General features: G+C 43.3%; 1 long non-coding RNA gene across 1 annotated transcript in view; it reads right to left on the bottom strand.

Annotated features, from left to right (window-relative positions):
• Positions 1-1087: 1087 nt before the first annotated feature.
• LOC140906533 (uncharacterized) overlaps positions 1088-20111 on the bottom strand; it is a 170387-nt gene continuing 151363 nt past the window's right edge. The window contains exon 4 of the long non-coding RNA XR_012157144.1: positions 1088-1816. This is a non-coding gene — a long non-coding RNA (uncharacterized lncRNA). The remainder of the gene's footprint in view (positions 1817-20111) is intronic.

The following is a 20111-nucleotide window of genomic DNA, read 5'->3' on the forward strand; positions in this document are numbered from 1 at the left end:
AAACAGAACTCTTCCTGCTTGCCAAATCCCCTAACTTTGTCCCAGATGACTCTATGCTAAGCTTCAGTGCCTTGTACCGTCTGCCAGCTTGCCCTTTGCATTAAGTAGAGTGAGATGAACTCGCCCCTAATGTTCAGCTACACTGCTCATGCTGGTATCTGGAAGGGTCCAAGCCCCACTGCACATATAATTATCCCCATTTTCCAGGCAGAAACACTGAGGCATGAAGACATTAAGTGAGCTTCCTGGGTCAGTAGGAATGGGCGCACTGTGTTCCAGTGGAGTATGCATAAGAATGGGAGGAAGGAGACCTGGCTGCTAACACTGGTTCTCTAATGACTTAAGATTGTCACTTAACCTATCTAGGCTTCAGTTTTCTCATTTGTAAAATGGGGATAATGATATTTGCCTTCTTCATAGGCGCATGAGCTAATAGCCAGGGATGCAGCCACATGTGCAGAGACTCCCTAGCCTCTGATTGCCGGAAGTTGGGAGTGGACGAGAGGGGATCACTCAGTTCTGTTCATTCCCTCTGAGCCATCTGGCACTGGTCACTGTCAGAATTCAGGATTTCGGGTTAGATGGACCATTGGTCTGACCCGGTATGGCCATTCTTATGAGTGTTGTAAGGCCTAACTACATAATTCTTGTAATATGCTATATCTCTGTGCTCTTTCCTCCTCCTATGTAGCCTGGGAATGGGCACCACCAACATAACCAGCTGCTCCTCCTTCTTAAGCACACATTTTTCACAAAATTCATAGGAAGGCTTCAAACGGAAAAAGCAAAACTATTTCTGACAAATATTTTGACCAGCTCTAGTGGCCACTCAAACCACCTTAGAAACCATTGGTGGCCGACTGTGTGCAACACAACCACAGAGATTATGAGACAAAAGAAAGTGCTAATGTGGCCTTTTTAAAGATCATTCCTCCCTTATTCCCATCAAACACTCATGACATTAGTCCTAGCTTGTCATCTTCCTACTGTTTTATTTTTTACCAAATATAGTAACATAGGGGGTGTGTGTGCGCCTGCATATATTATTTAGTGAAGTCAATTAAAAAGATGATGAGAAGGATGACGGTGAGATAGAGGAAGTCTTCTAAATGCCTTTCACAGCCTATTCAGTGTTCATGCATAAAAAGAGAGAGAGAGCCAAGAAGCGACAACATTCACGCTTTATTCCTTCTTCCACATCTCTAGTGCTCCCCCATCAAGCGCTTCCTGAAAGTAGCATTCTCTACATTCCTATACACACTCATACTATACCTCGCCCCCCTCCACTACTGGGAAGCTATTCATCGTAACACATACCATAATTATCACCAACAATCTATAAACCTGCAGATTGCTACTGACTGAGCTGCCTCCTGCTACTTTCTCCCTGGAGCGTGTATAACTATATTACGCAGCTTTCTCTGTGCCTGATCCATAAAGGATGTGAGGTGATCATGAGGTTAGGGGTCTGTTACAGCAGTGGCTGGGTAAGGTTCTGTGGCCTGCAATGTGCAGGAGGTCAGACTAGATGAGCATGATGATCCCTTCTGGCCTTAAACTCCATGAGGCCCAGCTAGAAAGCCTAGTGCAATCTTCAGTCTTGTGCTTTCAGCTCTAGAAGCTGCTTGTTCAAACCTCAGTCTTGGCCATCACACATACACAGGAGCAGAGCACAGTAAGTGCTTCCTGAGAGATTTCAAGACCTGCACTTCCTAGAGGATGCCAAGAGTCAGCTGTTTCTGCAACTTGAACCCTTGTTGGAAGTGGAAGAAGAAATTCTTTGATTCTTCTGCTGCATAGTCTCTCTTCGGTACAGCTGTAAGAAATGACAAACAGTTATCATCTCTCTGTCAGACTGGCATACAAACCTACTTCTACTGGGTAGTACTGGGAAACTTCTGATTAATTTTTATGAAGGAATGTGTGTGACCAGAGGTGCTGACTCTGTGGGTGCTCCAGAACCTTGAACACCCTCAGAAAAAATTAGTGGGTGCTTAGCACCCACCGGCAGCCGTCTCCCATCCACCGGCAGCCCCGCCAATCAACTCCTCCCCCTCCCTCCCTGTGCCTACCACCCACAACGATCAGCTGTTCCGCAGTGTTCAGGAGGTGCCAGGGAGGAGTGGGGATGGGGTGCGCACAGGGGAGGGGGCAGAACTGGGCAGGAAGAGACAGGGTGGGGGTGGAGCAGAGGCAGGGCAGGGGCTTGGGAGAAGAGGTGGGGTAGGGGTGAGGGCGGGAAGAGGCAGGCGGGGGTGGCAGCTTGGGGAAAGGGGTCAGGTGGAGATGGGATCTAGGGCAGAGCAGGGATTAAGCACCCTTGGGGCCAGGAGGAAGCCGGCATCTGTGTGTCTGACTCAGTTTCCCTTCTTGTATGGTTAACCACTGGGAGTGAAGGGGTTAACTTCTTTCTTGAAACAAGACAGGAGAGGTAATATCAAAAGATATTGTCTCTCTTGTGTACTGGGACCAGTGCAACTACTGCAATATTGCAAACAATTCTTCAAACGAGACAACCAATGCAGTGACCAAGGGGAAGTCACTAAGCATGAATGAACCATTAGGAGCTAACTTCATCAGGGGAGTAATTAATGCAAATCTCTTGCTAGGTAAACGCATCTGCATTATCGCCACCCCCTAAAAGGGATTGCATATACTGGTTTTGACCCGGTTCAAGAGGCACAACAGACAAAGAACTGAGAATAGTATTAACTGACCAGGGATACAGAGGAGGGGTCACTCTCACTGGATCCAAAACCTGACATGAAACTATAACCAAGAGTGACAGGCCCTGCTGGAAAGGTTTGAAGGACTTTGAAACCTATCAGGGTGTCCATGTGGAAGGTGCGTGACACTTGGTCAGACTGGCATGCATATAAGAGTAGCAGCTTTTGTTTTCAAGATACAGGTTCTCTGTTGCTTTTGTTCTAAATAAATATGTTGCTTTATGCAGGCTGGCTGGCCACCCGTAAACCCTGTCATGTTGTCACTGAGAGTTAGCAGAACTGCAGGTGCTGGACTAAACTGAGACGTAATATGGTCACAGTCAATTGCAAGAGGAAATTGCAGCCTGAGCAACAAGTGGTGAATTAGGGCTTGGCTACACTTGTGAGTTAAAGCCCATTAAAGCAGCCCCGGGCACCCTAGCTCACTACCCATCCATACTGGCAAGGCACGTAGAGCGCTCTGACTCCGCGGCTAGAGCGCTCCTGGTACTCCACCTCAGCGAGTGGAATAACATTTGCTGCGCCTTGGCTACAACGCCCGGGCATCAGTGTGGACGGGGTGTTGCATTACTGCGCTCCGATTAGCCTCCAGAAACTTCCCATAATCCCCTTAAGTCAAGTGGCCACTCTTGTCATGGGTTTTGAATTGCTGCAGAAATGCGCATATGTCCTTTCAATGCTCCGTTTCTGTCAGCTGGCATGCTCATCTGCTTCGATACAAAGCAACCGTTAGTGTGGACTGTTGTGCGGGGGGGAGAAGAGGGGGTCTGCTGCTGTCTGAACTTACAAGACAACATGCTGATATGCTTTCAGCCCCCCCAAAACCCACTCTCTCTCCCCCCACATACACACAACACACTCCCTGTCACACTCCATGCCGCCCATTTGAAAATCATGTTGCAGTCGCTTGCATGCTGGGATAGCTGCCCATAATACACCGTGCCCAATGCCGCTGCAAGTGCCGCAAATGTGACCATGCCAGTGCGCTTGAAGCTGTCAGTGCGGGCAGACTGCAGCCCTTTCTCTACTGTGCGCTACGAAGGCTGGTTTAACTCAAAGCTACATCTGCAAGTGTAGCCATGCCCTTAGTTTAAAAACATATAATGATGCCATTATAAAAGACAATGCATTACTCCTTTGAAAATTAAGAATAAGGAGACCAACAATAAACCTTGAAACTTTCATGTGATAGGTTTATGTCAAAATTCCGCAACTGCTTCTTGTTGGAAGATATCTTTCTTGCTGGAGCTCAAGTTACAACACAACTTAATTCTCAAATTCTATTCCTCAAATTATGAAATTATCCAGAATATCACTGCAAAACACAGAGATGGAAGGTAAGGGCTATTATTTTCACCTTATTTAAACACTTTTGATTATATTTTAAGAAGTGCATGTATGACTTAAGAGCCAAAACCCATTTTCAAAAGTGCCCAAGGCCCTATTCCTCAAAGGTAACTAGACACCTAAATTGATTTCCAATGAGACTTGACTCCTAAGAGCTTACACCACCTTTGAAAATGGAAGTTAGGCTCCTAAATCACATAAGAGCTTTTGAAAATATTACCCCAAGTCAGCTTTTCCCACGTTCTTTTTTGCATTGATTCCGTGGGTTCAATGTCATGCTCCTGGTTTGCTGTCACTACAATATGGGGATCTCAGCTCTGATACCAATGTAAATTGCTTCTCCTTTACCATCAACCTTGTCTGGGTTTAAAATAATTGTTTTTAATGTATAATATCTCTAGTTTTAATTATGTGAGGACTGGCCTATTATAAACCCTGATGCATCTTGTCAAGTGTTAATGGCCTTTCAAAGGCAGCTGAGAGTCTGTGATGTGCTTCACAGCAAAGGGCAGGAAAAGAAAAAGTCGTTCTAAAATTAATACATTTAAGTTGAGGGGCACTACTTTAAGTGTAGCAGTGGCTTCACACTTAGACATTGACTTTCACACTATCTGCAGAGCTCCATAAAGCTCTCACAGAATGATGCAAGTACTGATTAGCTTTCTTCAATACTGTAGATTATCTAAACTGCTGTCAGTGTTATTTGGCACTTAATGATAGGAGTCTGTTAGACAAACTTAAAACTATCTGGAGAGATCAAACCTGAATAGAACTGGGGTGTAACAGCAAGAAATGTTTAATCTCATACACATATTTACAGGGCTCAAACTTTGAGAGGTGGGATGAGAAAGTGTTTCTAAATAATTTTCTGATCCCCTGAACCTAGGCCAGCTAAATGCCAAAATGGCCCTGGCATGAACTTAGAACATACATCTTCACGACAACTGAAAGGTGGGAGGGACCCAGAGCTTAGGTGCCAACCTTAGCTCAGAAGTCTACACAGCACGGAAACAGCCCCGCAACCCCAGCCCTGTGAGCCTGAATTGGCTGGCACAGGCCAGCTGTGGGGTTTTCTTTGCTGTGACACTTCATATTTCACATGCAGTCAAATCTCAGTTGCCGTGAATCAGTAATGGGCTGATTTACCCCAGCCTAAGATCTGGCCCACCGTTTTTACTACCAATGATTTTTTTCAAATCAACCCAAGTTCAAAGTGGTACAGCTTGGGAGCCTGCCAGCCAACCCTTTTCTAGGGTGCTTAATAAATGAGTAAGGCAATCTCCACAGTGGAGATGAGAGCATCACTTTTCCAGAAACAATTTCAGTTGGTCTCTAATAATTATTCACTAGAACTGATGATGCTGTACACTTTTAAAAGGATCCATTTTCTAGAAAGACCAGGCCACTTTGTGGTCTTATTCAAGATCCCTCTTTCGTAGTTGTCTGGTAGGCTTGTAAACTGTGTATTCCACACAGGGCAATGTAGAATCCAGGAATTAGGTAGTATTCCTTTAAATCGTTTGTGAGTCCTCCAGGAGGCCTCCCTGCCTTCTATGTTTCTGAGGCCACCAGATCCATGCCAGAGCATCAGTGTGCATATATAGCTAGGCCTTGCGTGTTGTATATGATTATTAAACACGGTTATTTGAGCCCCACTGTGCCTATTAGGTTTGTTCTGTAAAGAGCAAAGGACACAACAGGTTGCAACTCAGCTTGCAAAGTTCAGATCCGGATCCAACTATCACCAGGTGCAGATGGGAGCAGGTGTCTCATCGGCTGTTCCAGTTCCTGTCCATTTCTAGTTATAACCTTTAATAAAATGCCTTGAAGCACAAGTAGCTGCCGCACAGGTTGGTTTGTTTTACAAAGCTGAAATGTGAGAGTCTACCAGACCCTCAGACTATGGGGCTGGAATACGAACCATTTCCTTGACCTTTTCCTACCCTTGTCAAGCCATTTATTGGAGTACTCTTCTTGCAACATTCCCATAAAATGCTATTACAAAACATTGCACACCCACATAAGCAATCAGTAGCCTTGTGCCTTACTGATTTTAAATTACCTAAGGCTGTATTTCTCACCCGGGGGTACGCGTACCCCTGGGGTTACACACAGGTCTTCCGGGGGTACATCAACTCATCTAGATATTTGCCTGGTTTTACAACAGGCTACATAAAAAGCACTACTAGAGTCAGTTCAAACTAAAATTTCTTACAGACAATGACTTGTTTATACTGCTCTATATACTATACACTGAAATGTAAGTGCAATATTTAATCTCCAAATGATTTATTTTATAATTATATGCTAAAAATGAGAAAGTAAGCAACTTTTCAGTAATACTTCTATTTTCATGTCTGATTTGTCTTGCCTACCCCCATGTTTCACCTCACTTAAAAACTACTTGCTTACAAAATCAGACTCCTGAAAGGGGTGCAGTAGTCTGGAAAGGTTGAGAGCCACTAACTCACTAGGCTTTAAAGAAAAACTGTAGTATGATGGAAAGTCTGTGCTAGCCACTAGATCCAATCCATACAAGTCCAAATCACTCAGAAACTGTTTTTTAAAATATGAAATATACTAAATAATGATTAACAGCCAGAAACGAAGCTGCCATCTTCTCCGATGCCTGACAAAGGCAGCTGCCAGTTTTGTGAAGTATTCCCCAACCTCTTCTTTGAAGTAACATTTTGTTGTTACTGAGCTGTCATATTCACATTCATTTAACTTTTCAATTTTGGGTAGTGCACCACCCATGTAAGACTGGACCATAATGGGAGTGGTGTAGTTAAGTCTCTGGCAACTCTCTGGTTGCTGGGGAGATATAGCACCAATTCGGGGAATTGCATAAACAGGAAACAATCTCATTTTATTAAATGATGCAAAAGTCATGGAGCTTATCAAGTAACCAGTGTAGCCTGATATTTTTAAACAAGGGAGTTTTTTGGTAAGACAATCTCATTTTAGCATAAGTCACTTAACATTCACATTGATCATTTTGTAGCTTTTTGCATTACTAGAACAAGGAATGGAAGCATCACATTAGGTTAAAATTCAACCACTTGCAAAGGGCCAGCACAAGAACAATCAGATATCCCTGATCTTTGGCTTTGTCAGCTCAGGAAGGAGAATGCAGAGATGGCCATAGTGCTCCCTCAAACCTGGGCCTGGCCTATGCCTGAGCTAAAAGCTACTTAAGTTCTCAAAATTAGATTTAAGTGGTCTTAAGTAGTGCATAGACCTTGAATTGGACCTCTGCACAGGAATGGATTTCCCCATCTGGAAATAAATCACTTGTCTCTTGTGTCATATGTTACTGATGGCCTGTTATACCTAGTCAAGTCAGGAGCATCTCTACCTGCCTTTCGACAGCTACTTCAGGGCAATTGATGGCTGGAAATCTTGCCACAAGAGGATAAGGAGGAAACTGGTTATCCAACACTGAAATCAATGGGTGTGCATTAGCGTCACTGAGATAAGAATCTGGCCATTGACTCTGAATCTTTATCTTGGGTTCTCTCATTAACCCATTTAAGAAAAACTTTAGACTATCAAAGAGTTTGAGAAAGGGCCTCACTGATGGCATGGAGTTAAATGAAAAATCATAAGAGACACTGTACCTAGGTTTCTAAATGAAGATCAAGAATGTTAATGCTATTTTAACATCTCTTTCATATTGAGTAATACTTATTTTTTTTAAATTGTGATGCTGTCCTCAGGGAGCCCAGAACCATTAGCCACTGTGTTACCACTCTGCCTCAGCAAGAATGAGCAGTCCTGGAGATTAACCTGTGTGACAGCTCCCTGCCACACCAGTCTGCCTACCTTACTAGTAAACTCCTTGAGACTCTTCCAGTCTAAACCTTGCCTTCCAGGTAACATCCACTGAAGCCCAGTTCCCCAGAGGTGTCATTCTGCAGTGTCTAGTCCCTCTCACTGGATACACACACAAACTAACCAAGTCCCATGGCTCCAAAGAGACAGAATTCAGACTAGCTTGCTGGTTCAGCCTGGGAAGCATACCTTATTTAAAATATATCAGTACTTAGATGGTTATTAGTAAAACTTAAAATACGTTTATTAATAAAAAGCAGAGATTTAAGTGATACTAAGTAAGAGAAAAAGACAGGTAGGGTTACAAACAAAACAAAAATATCACACTTTCTAGTGCCTAAAACTTAATTCTAGCAAGCTACATCTTTGCCTAAAACAGTTTCTCAATTACATCAAGCTGTCAACAACTCCAGTCCTTCAGGTAGAAGGATCCACCTTTTACAGAATCAGAAGGTGCTGTTCCTTTGTCCTCAGAGTGATGGGAAACGAAGGGGTTCTCTTTCTTCCCTTTTATAGTCCAGAAAAATCTTTGAAATGTATTCTCTGAGAAGTAAACCCAGACAAAGTTCCTTGCCCCTGCTGCGCAGGGGTGCAGATACCATAGAATCATAGAATATCAGGGTTGGACGGGACCTCAGGAGGTCATCTAGTCCAACCCCCTGCTCAAAGCAGGACCAATCCCCAATTAAATCATCCCAGCCAGGGCTTTGTCAAGCCTGACCTTAAAAACTTCTGAGGAAGGAGATTCCACCACCTCCCTAGGTAACGCATTCCAGTGTTTCACCACCCTCCTAGTGAAAAAGCTTTTCCTAATATCCAACCTAAATCTCCCCCACTGCAACTTGAGACCATTACTCCTTGTTCTGTCATCTGCTACCACTGAGAACAGCCTAGAGCCATCCTCTTTGGAACCCCCTTTCAGGTAGTTGAAAGCAGCTATCAAATCCCCCCCCATTCTTCTCTTCCGTAGACTAAACATCCCCAGTTCCCTCAGCCTCTCCTCATAACTCATGTGTTCCAGTCCCCTAATCATTTTTGTTGCCCTCAGCTGGACTCCAATTTTTCCACATCCTTCTTGTAGTGTGGGGCCCAAAACTGGACACAGTACTCCAGATGAGGCCTCACCAGTGTCAAATAGAGGGGAACGATCACGTCCCTCGATCTGCTGGCAATGCCCCTACTTATACATCCCAAAATGCCATTGGCCTTCTTGGCAACAAGGGCACACTGTTGACCAAGCCCCTTCTTCATCCAAATTGCTTCTTTGATTGGCTTAATCACTTTGTTTACCTTATATGTAGATGAATTTTCATTGGAATAAAGCCAGGCAGACTAGTAACTCCACATTCCGTTATTGAGAGCAGTTTTGTTTATCCACTGCCTCTAAAACAAACATAATTTCAGCACGCACACACATAACTGTTTGTACATACCCCATACATACATCACACAATGATATTCATGCCCAGCATGCCACCTGTATTTATATGATACCTCACAAGACACTGTTTGGCTAAATATTCTGACAAGAGTGTATTGAGTGTGCCCTTTGCTGATTTGGCATAGAGGCTCTTAGGGTCCTAAAAAACTTCTAAACTATTTTGTCAAAACATTTTTAACACCCCACTTTGATCATTACAATATACTAAACCACTGTAACGATATGTAAAGTCCATTAGTTTGGACATTTTTTCAGAAGAAGTGTGCTAGTACTATATAGATGAGTTTCTAATTTCCTGAGTCTCTGAGACAGACTTGCCTTGCTGGCTGGCAAAGAAATGCATTTTCAACTCTATTTTTGTAATACCAGGTTAGCTGCCTTCCACTGGTTAATTATACAAATTATGTGAATATTTTTCACTGTTATCTTCTGTTTACCTATGGAGTGTCCAACTGCTGCAATGCAGAGCCAACCAAAATGTCATCTGGGACCCGATCCTGAACCCTATGGCCTCAGAATTCACAGTTGAGTGCCATGTGGCATGAAAGATAAAACTGAAATAGCACTCTGCTGTGATACTGTAACTTGAGGAACAGATGGCATGATACTGAGATTATCCAATCTTAATTATCCACATTTAGTTTGTGAGCTGAATGAATAGTGGATGGTGTAGCTCCAATATGATGCACTGAATATAGTAATAAAACAGTGAAGACTCTTTACATTTGTAAAACAAATACAACATCCAATTGCCAGAATATGTGCGTTAGAGAATGCCTCCAGATTGCTTATCAGTGACACACAGCACCTGGTTCACAAGATCGTCTGACAGCACAAGTTCTTATACCTTAATAATATTATTAACTCTGCAAAGTAGTATGTGTGAAAGGCACTAGACAAAATACAGCTTAAATGCCAAGCAAGTTGAAAGGAAACCTTTTAAGAGGTGACACTCAGAACTCTCTGGGGAAGGAAAGCTTTGCGTCATAACTATGGCAGTGTTTTGGGGAAAAGTTACAATGCCCTGAAGGGAATTCTCTATCAGCCAACCTGTAGAATGCTGCTGCTGTGCAGCTTGTCCAAAAAATTGGGGAGGAATTCTCCAGCTTGAAAACACAGGGCATGTGTCTTGGGACAAGCACGAGCAGAGAGGGAATTTCAATGGACAAGAATGCAGACATATAAGCAAATTCATGGTAAAGCCTCAGACCCAAAGCTGGGTCTATATTCCTGATATAAATCAGCATGCTTCTGACACAATGCCACATGACATTCTCATAAGCAAACTAAGGAAATACTGTCTAGATGAAATTACTAAAAAGTGGGTGCACAACTGGTTGTAAGACCAAACTTAAAGAGCAGTTATCAATGGTTTGCTATCAAACTGTGAGGATATATCAAATAGGGTCCTGCAGGGGTCCGTCCTGCATCCAATACTATTAAATATTTTCATTCATGACGAGGATGATGGAGTGGAGTGTATGCTTATAAAATATGCAGATTACACTGAGCTGGGAGGGTTTCCAAGTGCTTTGGAGGACAAGATTAGAATTCAAAAATGATCTTGATAAATTGGAGAGTTGGTCTGAAATCAGTAAGATGAAATCAAAGAAAGAGAAGTGGAAGGTACTACACTTAGGAAGGAAAGTTCAAATGCACAAATACAAAATGGGGAATAACTGGCGTGGCAATACTAGCTCCGTAGTGCTGAAAAGGTTCTGTGGATTATAGTGGATCACAAACTGATTCTGAGGCAACAATGTCATGCAGTTGTGAAAAAGGCTAATATTATTTGGGGATGATTAACCGGTGTGTCAGATGTGAACACAGTGCTCTACTCAGCACTGGTGGGGCCTCAACTGGAGTATTTTCTCCAGTTCTGGGCTTCGCACTTTAGGAAAGATGTGAACAAATTAGAGAGATTCCAGAGGAGAGCAACAAAAATGATAAAAGGTTTAGAAAACCAGACCTATGAGGAAAGGTGAAAAAAATGGGCAAGTTTAGTCTTGAGAAAAGAAGACTGAGGTGGGACTGGAAAATAGTCTTCAAATATGTTCTTTGCACTAGTCATAGAATATCAGGATTGGAAGGGACCTCAGGAGGTCATCTAGTCCAACCCCCTGCTCAAAGCAGGACCAATCCCCAATTTATGCCACAAATCCCTAAATGGCCCCCTCAGGGATTGAACTCACAACCCTGGGTTTAGCAGGCCAATGCTCAAACCACTGAGCTATGTTAATGGCTGTTGTAAAGAGGACGGTGATCAACTGTTCTTCCTGTCCACTAAAGGTAGGAAAAGAAGTAATTGACTTAATCTGCAGCAAGGGAGAGTTAATTTAGAGATAAAGAAAACCCTTCTAATGTTAAGGTTACTTAAATTCTGGAATAGGCTTTCAAGGGAGGGTGTGGAATCCCCATCACTGGAGTTTTAAAGAACAAGGTTGGACAAACACCTGTCAGGGCTGATCTAGGTTTACTTGCTTCTGTCTCATCTTAGGGGGCTGAACCAGATGACCTCTTGAGGTCCCTTCTAGGCCTACATTTTTATGATTATTGCAGAACTAGAAAAATATATTATTGCAGACTCCATGTTTTCTCCGCCATATAACCTAAAATGTGTATACTGTACTATGCCTGCAGCATTGTTGTAGCCGTGTTGGTCCCAGGACATTAGAGAGACAAGGTGGGTGAGGTAATATCTTTTACTGGACCAATTTCTGTTGGTAACAGAGACAAGCTTTCAAGCTACATAGAGATCTTCTTCAGGTCTTGGAAAGGTAATCAGATTGCCATAGTTTAAATACAAGGTGGAACAGATTGTTTAGTTTAATTAGTTAGTACATATTCTATGGGATCATTCAAGCTGAAGTGGCCCATTAACACTCCCATAGTCACAGGACAAAAAAGGGGGAGCTAGTGGGTTACAGATTATTCTAATAAACCATATATCCCGTGTCTTTATTAAGACCATGATTTTTAGTATCTAGCAAAGTTATGAATTTAAGCTCCCAGGCTCATCTTTTGAGGGTGTTGTGCCGATTACCTTTGAGGATGAGGACTGAGAGGTCAGATATGGCGACTGTACTTGAGAAGCTCTAAACTGTTTCATGTGCTGATAAACAGACTGCTGCAGAGAATACATGCAGCGGAGAAAAATAAATCAATATATATCTTTAGCACTCAAAGTATGAGGGTCCTATTTGAAAAGAACAATATACATTCCTCTTTCCTGGCTATGTGGTCTAGCTACAGTCCAAGTTAAAGTGGGGTAGAAGGCAAATTCAAAGCACTGATGACCTAAGCTGACCTAAGCATTCCCACTGACTTCAGTGGAATTGAATGAACTGAATTGAAATTGACTATGCAAGCAGTGAATTTGGTCCAGTCTATTTCCTCAGGGACATAAGTTTCCAGGCATAATACCACTAACAGATCATCTGCTTTTAAGAAATGAAGGGGTTTCATATTTAACCAGCATCTCTTAGCCAAGAGAATCCCAGCTCACATTACATAGGTTACAAACAGCAACCCTGATCATCAGCTATGGCATCTCGGGAGGGGAATGAACAGATGGCCTTTGTGCTCCCTCGATCCTAGGCCCATCCTATGCCAGGCTGATCCCTGGCATTGCTCCAACAGACATCAGAAGTTGATGTGGCAATCAGGGATCAGTGGGTTGCAGGGAAGTCCCTGTCACATACTTTCCCCTTGGCCATGCTCTGGACCTTACCCTGGCAGCAGGGAGGAGAATGGCATAGGAGCTTCAACAGATCCCCCTATGACTTGATCCTTTTTTTAATCTCAGATCAGCTTAAGGTTGGTCAGGGGAAGTTTGAGCTGCAAGACTGCGGTCTCCAGTGCCGGTCTGAATTACCCTGGTATTTCTCGTGGAAAAATGTATACGGACTCTGCACATGGACTTCCTATTGGATTATAACCTATGGAATTGATTCTGAAATAACTTTTTGCAACTCAGCAGCTCACCGTCATTATGAAACTCACCTAAGAACTTTATTCATATCTGTATGTACTATACTGTCTCTTTTTTTCTTTTTTAATAAATCTTAATAAGTTAGGTTTCAGAGTAACAGCCGTGTTAGTCTGTATTCGCAAAAAGAAAAGGAGTACTAGTGGCACATTAGAGACTAACCAATTTATTTGAGCATAAGCTTTCGTGAGCTACAGCTCACTTCATCGGATGCATACTGTGGAAAGTACAGAAGATCTTTTTATACACACAAACCATGAAAAAATGGGTGTTTACCACTACAAAAGGTTTTCTCTCCCCCCACCCCACTCTCCTGCTGGTAATAGCTTATCTAAAGTGATCACTCTCCTTACAATGTGTATGATAATCAAGGTGGGCCATTTCCAGCACAAATCCAGGGTTTAACAAGAACGTCTGGGGGGGGGGGTAGGAAAAAAAAAGGGGAAATAGGTTACCTTGCATAATGACTTAGCCACTCCCAGTCTCTATTCAAGCCTCAGTTAATAGTATCCAATTTGCAAATGAATTCCAATTCAACAGTCTCTCGCTGGAGTCTGGTTTTGAAGTTTTTCTGTTGTATATCGCAACTTTCATGTCTGTAAACGCGTGATCAGAGAGATTGAAGTGTTCTCCGACTGGTTTATGAATGTTATAATTTTGACATCTGATTTGTGTCCATTTATTCTTTTACGTAGAGACTGTCCAGTTTGACCAATGTACATGGCAGAGGGGCATTGCTGGCATATGATGGCATATATCCCATTGGTGGATGTGCAGGTGAACGAGCCTCTGATAGTGTGGCTGATGTTATTAGGCCCTGTGATGGTGTCCCCAGAATAGATATGTGGGCACAGTTGGCAATGGGCTTTGTTGCAAGGGTAGGTTCCTGGGTTAGTGGTTCTGTTGTGTGGTATGTGGTTGCTGGTGAGTATTTGCTTCAGGTTGGGGGGCTGTCTGTAGCAAGGACTGGCCTGTCTCCCAAGATTTGTGAGAGTGTTGGGTCATCCTTCAGGATAGGTTGTAGATCCTTAATAATGTGTTGGAGGGGTTTTAGTTGGGGGCTGAAGGTGACGGCTAGTGGCGTTCTGTTATTTTCTTTGTTAGGTCTGTCCTGTAGTAGGTGACTTCTGGGAACTCTTCTGGCTCTATCAATCTGTTTCTTCACTTCCGCAGGTGGGTATTGTAGTTGTAAGAATGCTTGATAGAGATCTTGTAGGTGTTTGTCTCTGTCTGAGGGGTTGGAGCAAATGCAGTTGTATCGCAGAGCCTGGCTGTAGACAATGGATCGTGTGGTGTGGTCAGGGTGAAAGCTGGAGGCATGTAGGTAGGAATAGCGGTCAGTAGGTTTCCGGTATAGGGTGGTGTTTATGTGACCATCGTTTATTAGCACTGTAGTGTCCAGGAAGTGGATCTCTTGTGTGGACTGGACCATGCTGAGGTTGATGGTGGGATGGAAATTGTTGAAATCATGGTGGAATTCCTCAAGGGCTTCTTTTCCAGGGGTCCAGATGATGAAGATATCATCAATATAGAGCAAGTAGAGTAGGGGCGTTAGGGGACGAGAGCTGAGGAAGCGTTGTTCTAAGTCAGCCATAAAAATGTTGGCATACTGTGGGGCCATGCAGGTACCCATAGCAGTGTCGCTGATTTGAAGGTACACATTGTCCCCAAATGTAAAATAGTTATGGGTAAGGACAAAGTCACAAAGTTCAGCCACCAGGTTAGCCGTGACATTATCGGGGATAGTGTTCTTGACGGCTTGTAGTCCATCTTTGTGTGGAATGTTGGTGTAGAGGGCTTCTACATCCATAGTGGCCAGGATGGTGTTATCAGGAAGATCACCGATGGATTGTAGTTTCCTCAGGAAGTCAGTGGTATCTCGAAGGTAGCTGGGAGTGCTGGTAGCGTAGGGCCTGAAGAGGGAGTCTACATAGCCAGACAATCCTGCTGTCAGGGTGCCAATGCCTGAGACGATGGGGTGCCCAGGATTTCCAGGTTTATGGATCTTGGGTAGTAGATAGAATATCCCAGGTTGGGGTTCCAGGGGTGTGTCTGTGCGGATTTGATCTTGTGCTTTTTCAGGGAGTTTCTTGAGCAAATGCTGTAGTTTCTTTTGGTAACTCTCAGTGGGATCAGAGGGTAATGGCTTGTAGAAAGTGGTGTTGGAGAGCTGCCGAGCAGCCTCTTGTTCATATTCCAACCTATTCATGATGACAACAGCACCTCCTTTGTCAGCCTTTTTGATTATGATGTCAGAGTTGTTTCTGAGGCTGTGGATGGCATTGTGTTCTGCACGGCTGAGGTTGTGGGGCAAGTGATGCTGCTTTTCCACAATTTCAGCCCGTGCACGTCGGCAGAAGCACTCTATGTGGAAGTCCAGTCTGCTCTCTCGACCTTCAGGAGGAGTCCACCTAGAATCCTTCTTTTTGTAGTGTTGGTAGGGAGGTCTCTGTGGATTAGTATGTTGTTCAGAGGTGTGTTGGAAATATTCCTTGAGTCGGAGATGTCGAAAATAGGATTCTAGGTCACCACAGAACTGTATCATGTTCGTGGGGGTGGAGGGGCAGAAGGAGAGACCCCGAGATAGGACAGCTGCTTCTGCTGGGCTAACAGTATAGTTGGATAGGTTAACAATACTGTTGGGTGGGTTGAGGGAACCATTGCTGTGGCCCCTTGTGGCATGTAGTAGTTTAGAAAGTTTAGTGTTGTTTTTCTTTTGTAGAGAAGCAAAGTGTGTGTTGTAAATGGCTTGTCTAGTTTTAGTAAAGTCCAGCCACGAGGAAGTTTGTGTGAAAAGTTGTTTTTTATGAGAGTATCCATTTTTGAGAGCTCATTCTTTATCTTTCCCTGTTTGCTGTAGAGGATGTTGATCAGGTGATTCCGCAGTTTCTTTGAGAATGTGTGGCACAAGCTGTCAGCATAGTCTGTGTGGTATGTAGATTGTAATGGATTTTTTACCTTCAGTCCTTTTGGTACGATGTCCATCTGTTTGCATTTGGAAAGGAAGATGATGTCTGTCTGTATCTGTACAAGTTTTTTCATGCAGTTGATAGATTTCCACTCCATACGGCTAAATGCAGTGCCTTGCATAATGACAGGTTTCAGAGTAACAGCCGTGTTAGTCTGTATTCACAAAAAGAAAAGGAGTACTTGTGGCACCTTAGAGACTAACCAATTTATTTGGGCATAAGCTATAACCAACAGGAGAGTGGGTTTGTGGGGGGGGGGGGGCGGGGAGAAAACCTGGATTTGTGCTGGAAATGGCCCAACTTGATTATCATACACATTGTAAGGAGAGTGATCACTTTAGATGAGCTATTACCAGCAGGACAGTGGGGTGGGGGGAGAGAAAACCTTTTGTAGTGGTGAACACCCATTTTTTCATGGTTTGTGTGTATAAAAAGATCTTCTGTACTTTCCACAGTATGCATCCGATGAAGTGAGCTGTAGCTCACGAAAGCTTATGCTCAAATAAATTGGTTAATCTCTAAGGTGCCACAAGTACTCCTTTTCTTTTTCTTTAATAAGTTAATAAGAATTGGCTGTAAGCGTGTATTTTGGTAAAGACTGAAACATTCATTGACCTGGTGGGTAATGTGTCCGATCTCTTGGGATTGGTAGAACTTAATATATGGTGAATAAGATTTTAAGTAATCCTCATCATATTTGACTTGGTGGAACTCTGGGTGGGAGCCCAAGGCGGGATTGCTTTAAAGGGACTGTGGTTTTGATTTCTCGGTAACCAGTAAGGCAGCGGTCCTCAAACTGTGGGTTGGGACCCCAAAGTGGGTTGTGATGCCATTTTAATGGGTTCGCCCGGGCTGGCGTTATACCTGTTGGGGTCGGGGGTCGAATCCTGAGCCCACTGCCTGGGGCTCAGGCTTCAATTTCAGCCCTGGGTGGCAGGGCTCAGGTTACAGCTCCCTCCCCCCACCTGTGACTGAAGACTTTGAGCTTCAGCTTTGCCCCCCCCCCCCCCCCCGCTCAGGACAGTCGTACTCAGGCTTTGGCTTTGACCCTCTACCCAGGGCAGTGTGGGTCAGGCATGCTCAGGCTTCGGTCCCCTCTCCTGGGGTTGTGCAGTAATTTTTGTTGTCACAAGGGGGTCGCGGTGCAATGAAGCTTGAGAACTGCTGCAGTAAGGTATTGTAGAAGCTGTTTTGTTGCTGGGCTGATGAATCTAATTATTAGAATAACCATCAGTCTGGAGGATTGTCTGCCCCATTCTTTGCAGTTTGCCCTGATTGAGCAATCTCAGTGTGGGCCCTCCAGGCAACAACAGTCAGAACTGCAAAAAGATGGCGTGGCTTTGCTTGAAGGTGGTAGTAACTCTGAAAGGCACCGAGTCTACATAAAGGCAAAGGCTCTTTTGGTAATGGAGGAAATATCTATTTTTAATTCTCGACATGATGCTCTTTCTGATTGTATATTTCATTAAAAAATTCTGACCACAAACATTCTTTATGCATCTGTTAGCCAGTGTCGTTTCCCCTCTCTCTTGTCTGGTGGCTATAATGTATTGATGGGCAGTAGCTTTCAAGAGCCAAATCATTGTATACCATGCAAGATCAGTTCTATTGCATCATTATATTGTAAATGATGTGTCAGGCCATATTGTTTGCAGTGGAATGACACAGCATGACTAAATTACAAATGATTGCTCCTTGGTAGGAATTTAAAGCAACATATATTATTGCCAGCTGGAGGAGCTACTATTGGCTCATATAGCTATTTTCACATTGGGAAAACAACAACAAAATAGCATGAAATAATAGGAGTGAAAGCTTGTAGCCTCCATTAACTGGCAAGGACCACCTGGTTTCTTGCATTCGAATGATTGATAACCATTCATTTACATTTCTATTTTTGACAATGTAGATGTGTTCTGTGTCATGTAGGATAGGGGAGATTTATGCAACAGTTCCTTTTTATAATTCAAAAAACATTTTTCACAAATGAGCTGAAATGGACCAGATTCTACATAACACACAGAAAGGAAGAGTAAGAGGAAAACTCATTGTGATGTCATAACTTGAAGCACAGATTATTGCCAACAAACCGTTTGAAGTAGAAACTACCTAGGGAAAAGAAACCCACCAAAATTACGCTCTTTTGTGTCTGCAGTTCCTGACATAGCCTTTGTTCCCCCAGTGGATTTTATGCTAGCACATAAGAGAAGGGAAAACTGCTTTTGGATGGATCAAGCTGCCAGTGTTCACCACAGAAGCTTCCAAAGCTAGGAAGCTTTTTAAGATATAGAATGAATCAGAGGCAGTGATTAGCAACTCAGGAGCATGTGTCTTTGGGATGGGGGTGGTCAGATGAGCTAGTGGGAGTAAATATAGTTTTCAACAGGTTACTGTGATTTGACCCAAAGGAAAACCAATTCAGGCCTCAATCCTTTAAAGAAAGTGATGCTGGCAGACTCCTGTGGAGACACTTTGACCCACATGGCTCTTTTTGCAGGATCAAGGCCTAATTCATTAGGCAAAAAGACGTGCTTTCAGGCAGTAGCCACTGTAAGCCATGTGAACTCCTTTAATGTAACATGGGGCTCCTCTCTCCAAGGAAAAGAGTAAACCTTTACAGTACGTGTCCAATTCCTGTCGCTTGGTTAATCTATGCAGAACATTTCAATTCACCGGTTACTCAGTTTGGTGACCTTCGGGAAAGATGATAAGACCCATGTTTCCCTAGGGAGTGAGAGGGATGATGAGGGGCTGACGAATGCTGGGATAGGAAATGTTAGGGATAGTAGGAGGAGGCTGTCCAGTGGTGTGCACGCATACACAAGCTGTGGGTGTACTCTGTTCTGGGTATAGGGGAGGGACCTTTGTCATTTTTGGACCCAGTGAATTTTACTTGGTTTGATTTGTACAGTGCCCAAAGCATTGGCTGAGTCTTTTATAGATGTAAGCAAATGCACATATGCCTTCTAGTGCAGTCTTATTAATCTCCCTCTTTCAAAGCATCCCTCTGTTAAAGAATCATTGCAGAGAGCTAAGAAAACAAGCCCTGATCCTGCAACTGGGTTTTTGCAGGTAGGCCCTTGTGGCCATGGGGAACTCCATTGAAATCGATGGCTGGCCAGCCTGTGTGCTTCCACAGATCCAAGTGGATCCATTGGACCCATATCTGAGTTGCTGTCAGTTAACTCCAGAAAAACTTTTCCTCAGATGTGCTTTGTCTGTAGCTCCCATAGAGTTCAATGGGAGCTATGTGCCACTCTGACTACTGAATCTGTTCCTTAGGTAGGAACATATTTAATACTGTTGTAGTGTGAGCATATTTGTGAATTTGTGTGGGGGGGTGGAGGGTGAGAAAACCTGGATTTGTGCTGGAAATCACTTTAGATAAGCTATTACCAGCAGGACAGTGGGGTGGGAATAGGTATTGTTTCATATTCTCTGTGTATATATAAAGCCTGCTGCAGTTTCCACGATATGCATCTGAAGAAGTGAGCTGTAGCTCACGAAAGCTTATGCTCTAATAAATTGGTTAGTCTCTAAGGTGCCACAAGTCCTCCTTTTCTTTTTGTGAGCATATTGTGTCTAATTAAAAGGTCAGGAATATGTGACCAGAAAATAAGTTTCACTGTGATCTACATTTTAAGGCTATGTAGAAACCTCTTTTCATAACCACATGATCTAAATATTTTTAATACATTATGACTGATGAATAATTCTTTTTTAATGTCATTCATGCAAGGTCATGTTACTAGAATACATTACAAGAAAAATGATTTAGAAGCTGAAAGAATGTTGCTGCTATTTAT

Source organism: Lepidochelys kempii, chromosome 2, assembly GCF_965140265.1.
Source record: "Lepidochelys kempii isolate rLepKem1 chromosome 2, rLepKem1.hap2, whole genome shotgun sequence".
In the NCBI taxonomy this organism is placed as follows: Eukaryota; Metazoa; Chordata; order Testudines; family Cheloniidae; genus Lepidochelys; species Lepidochelys kempii.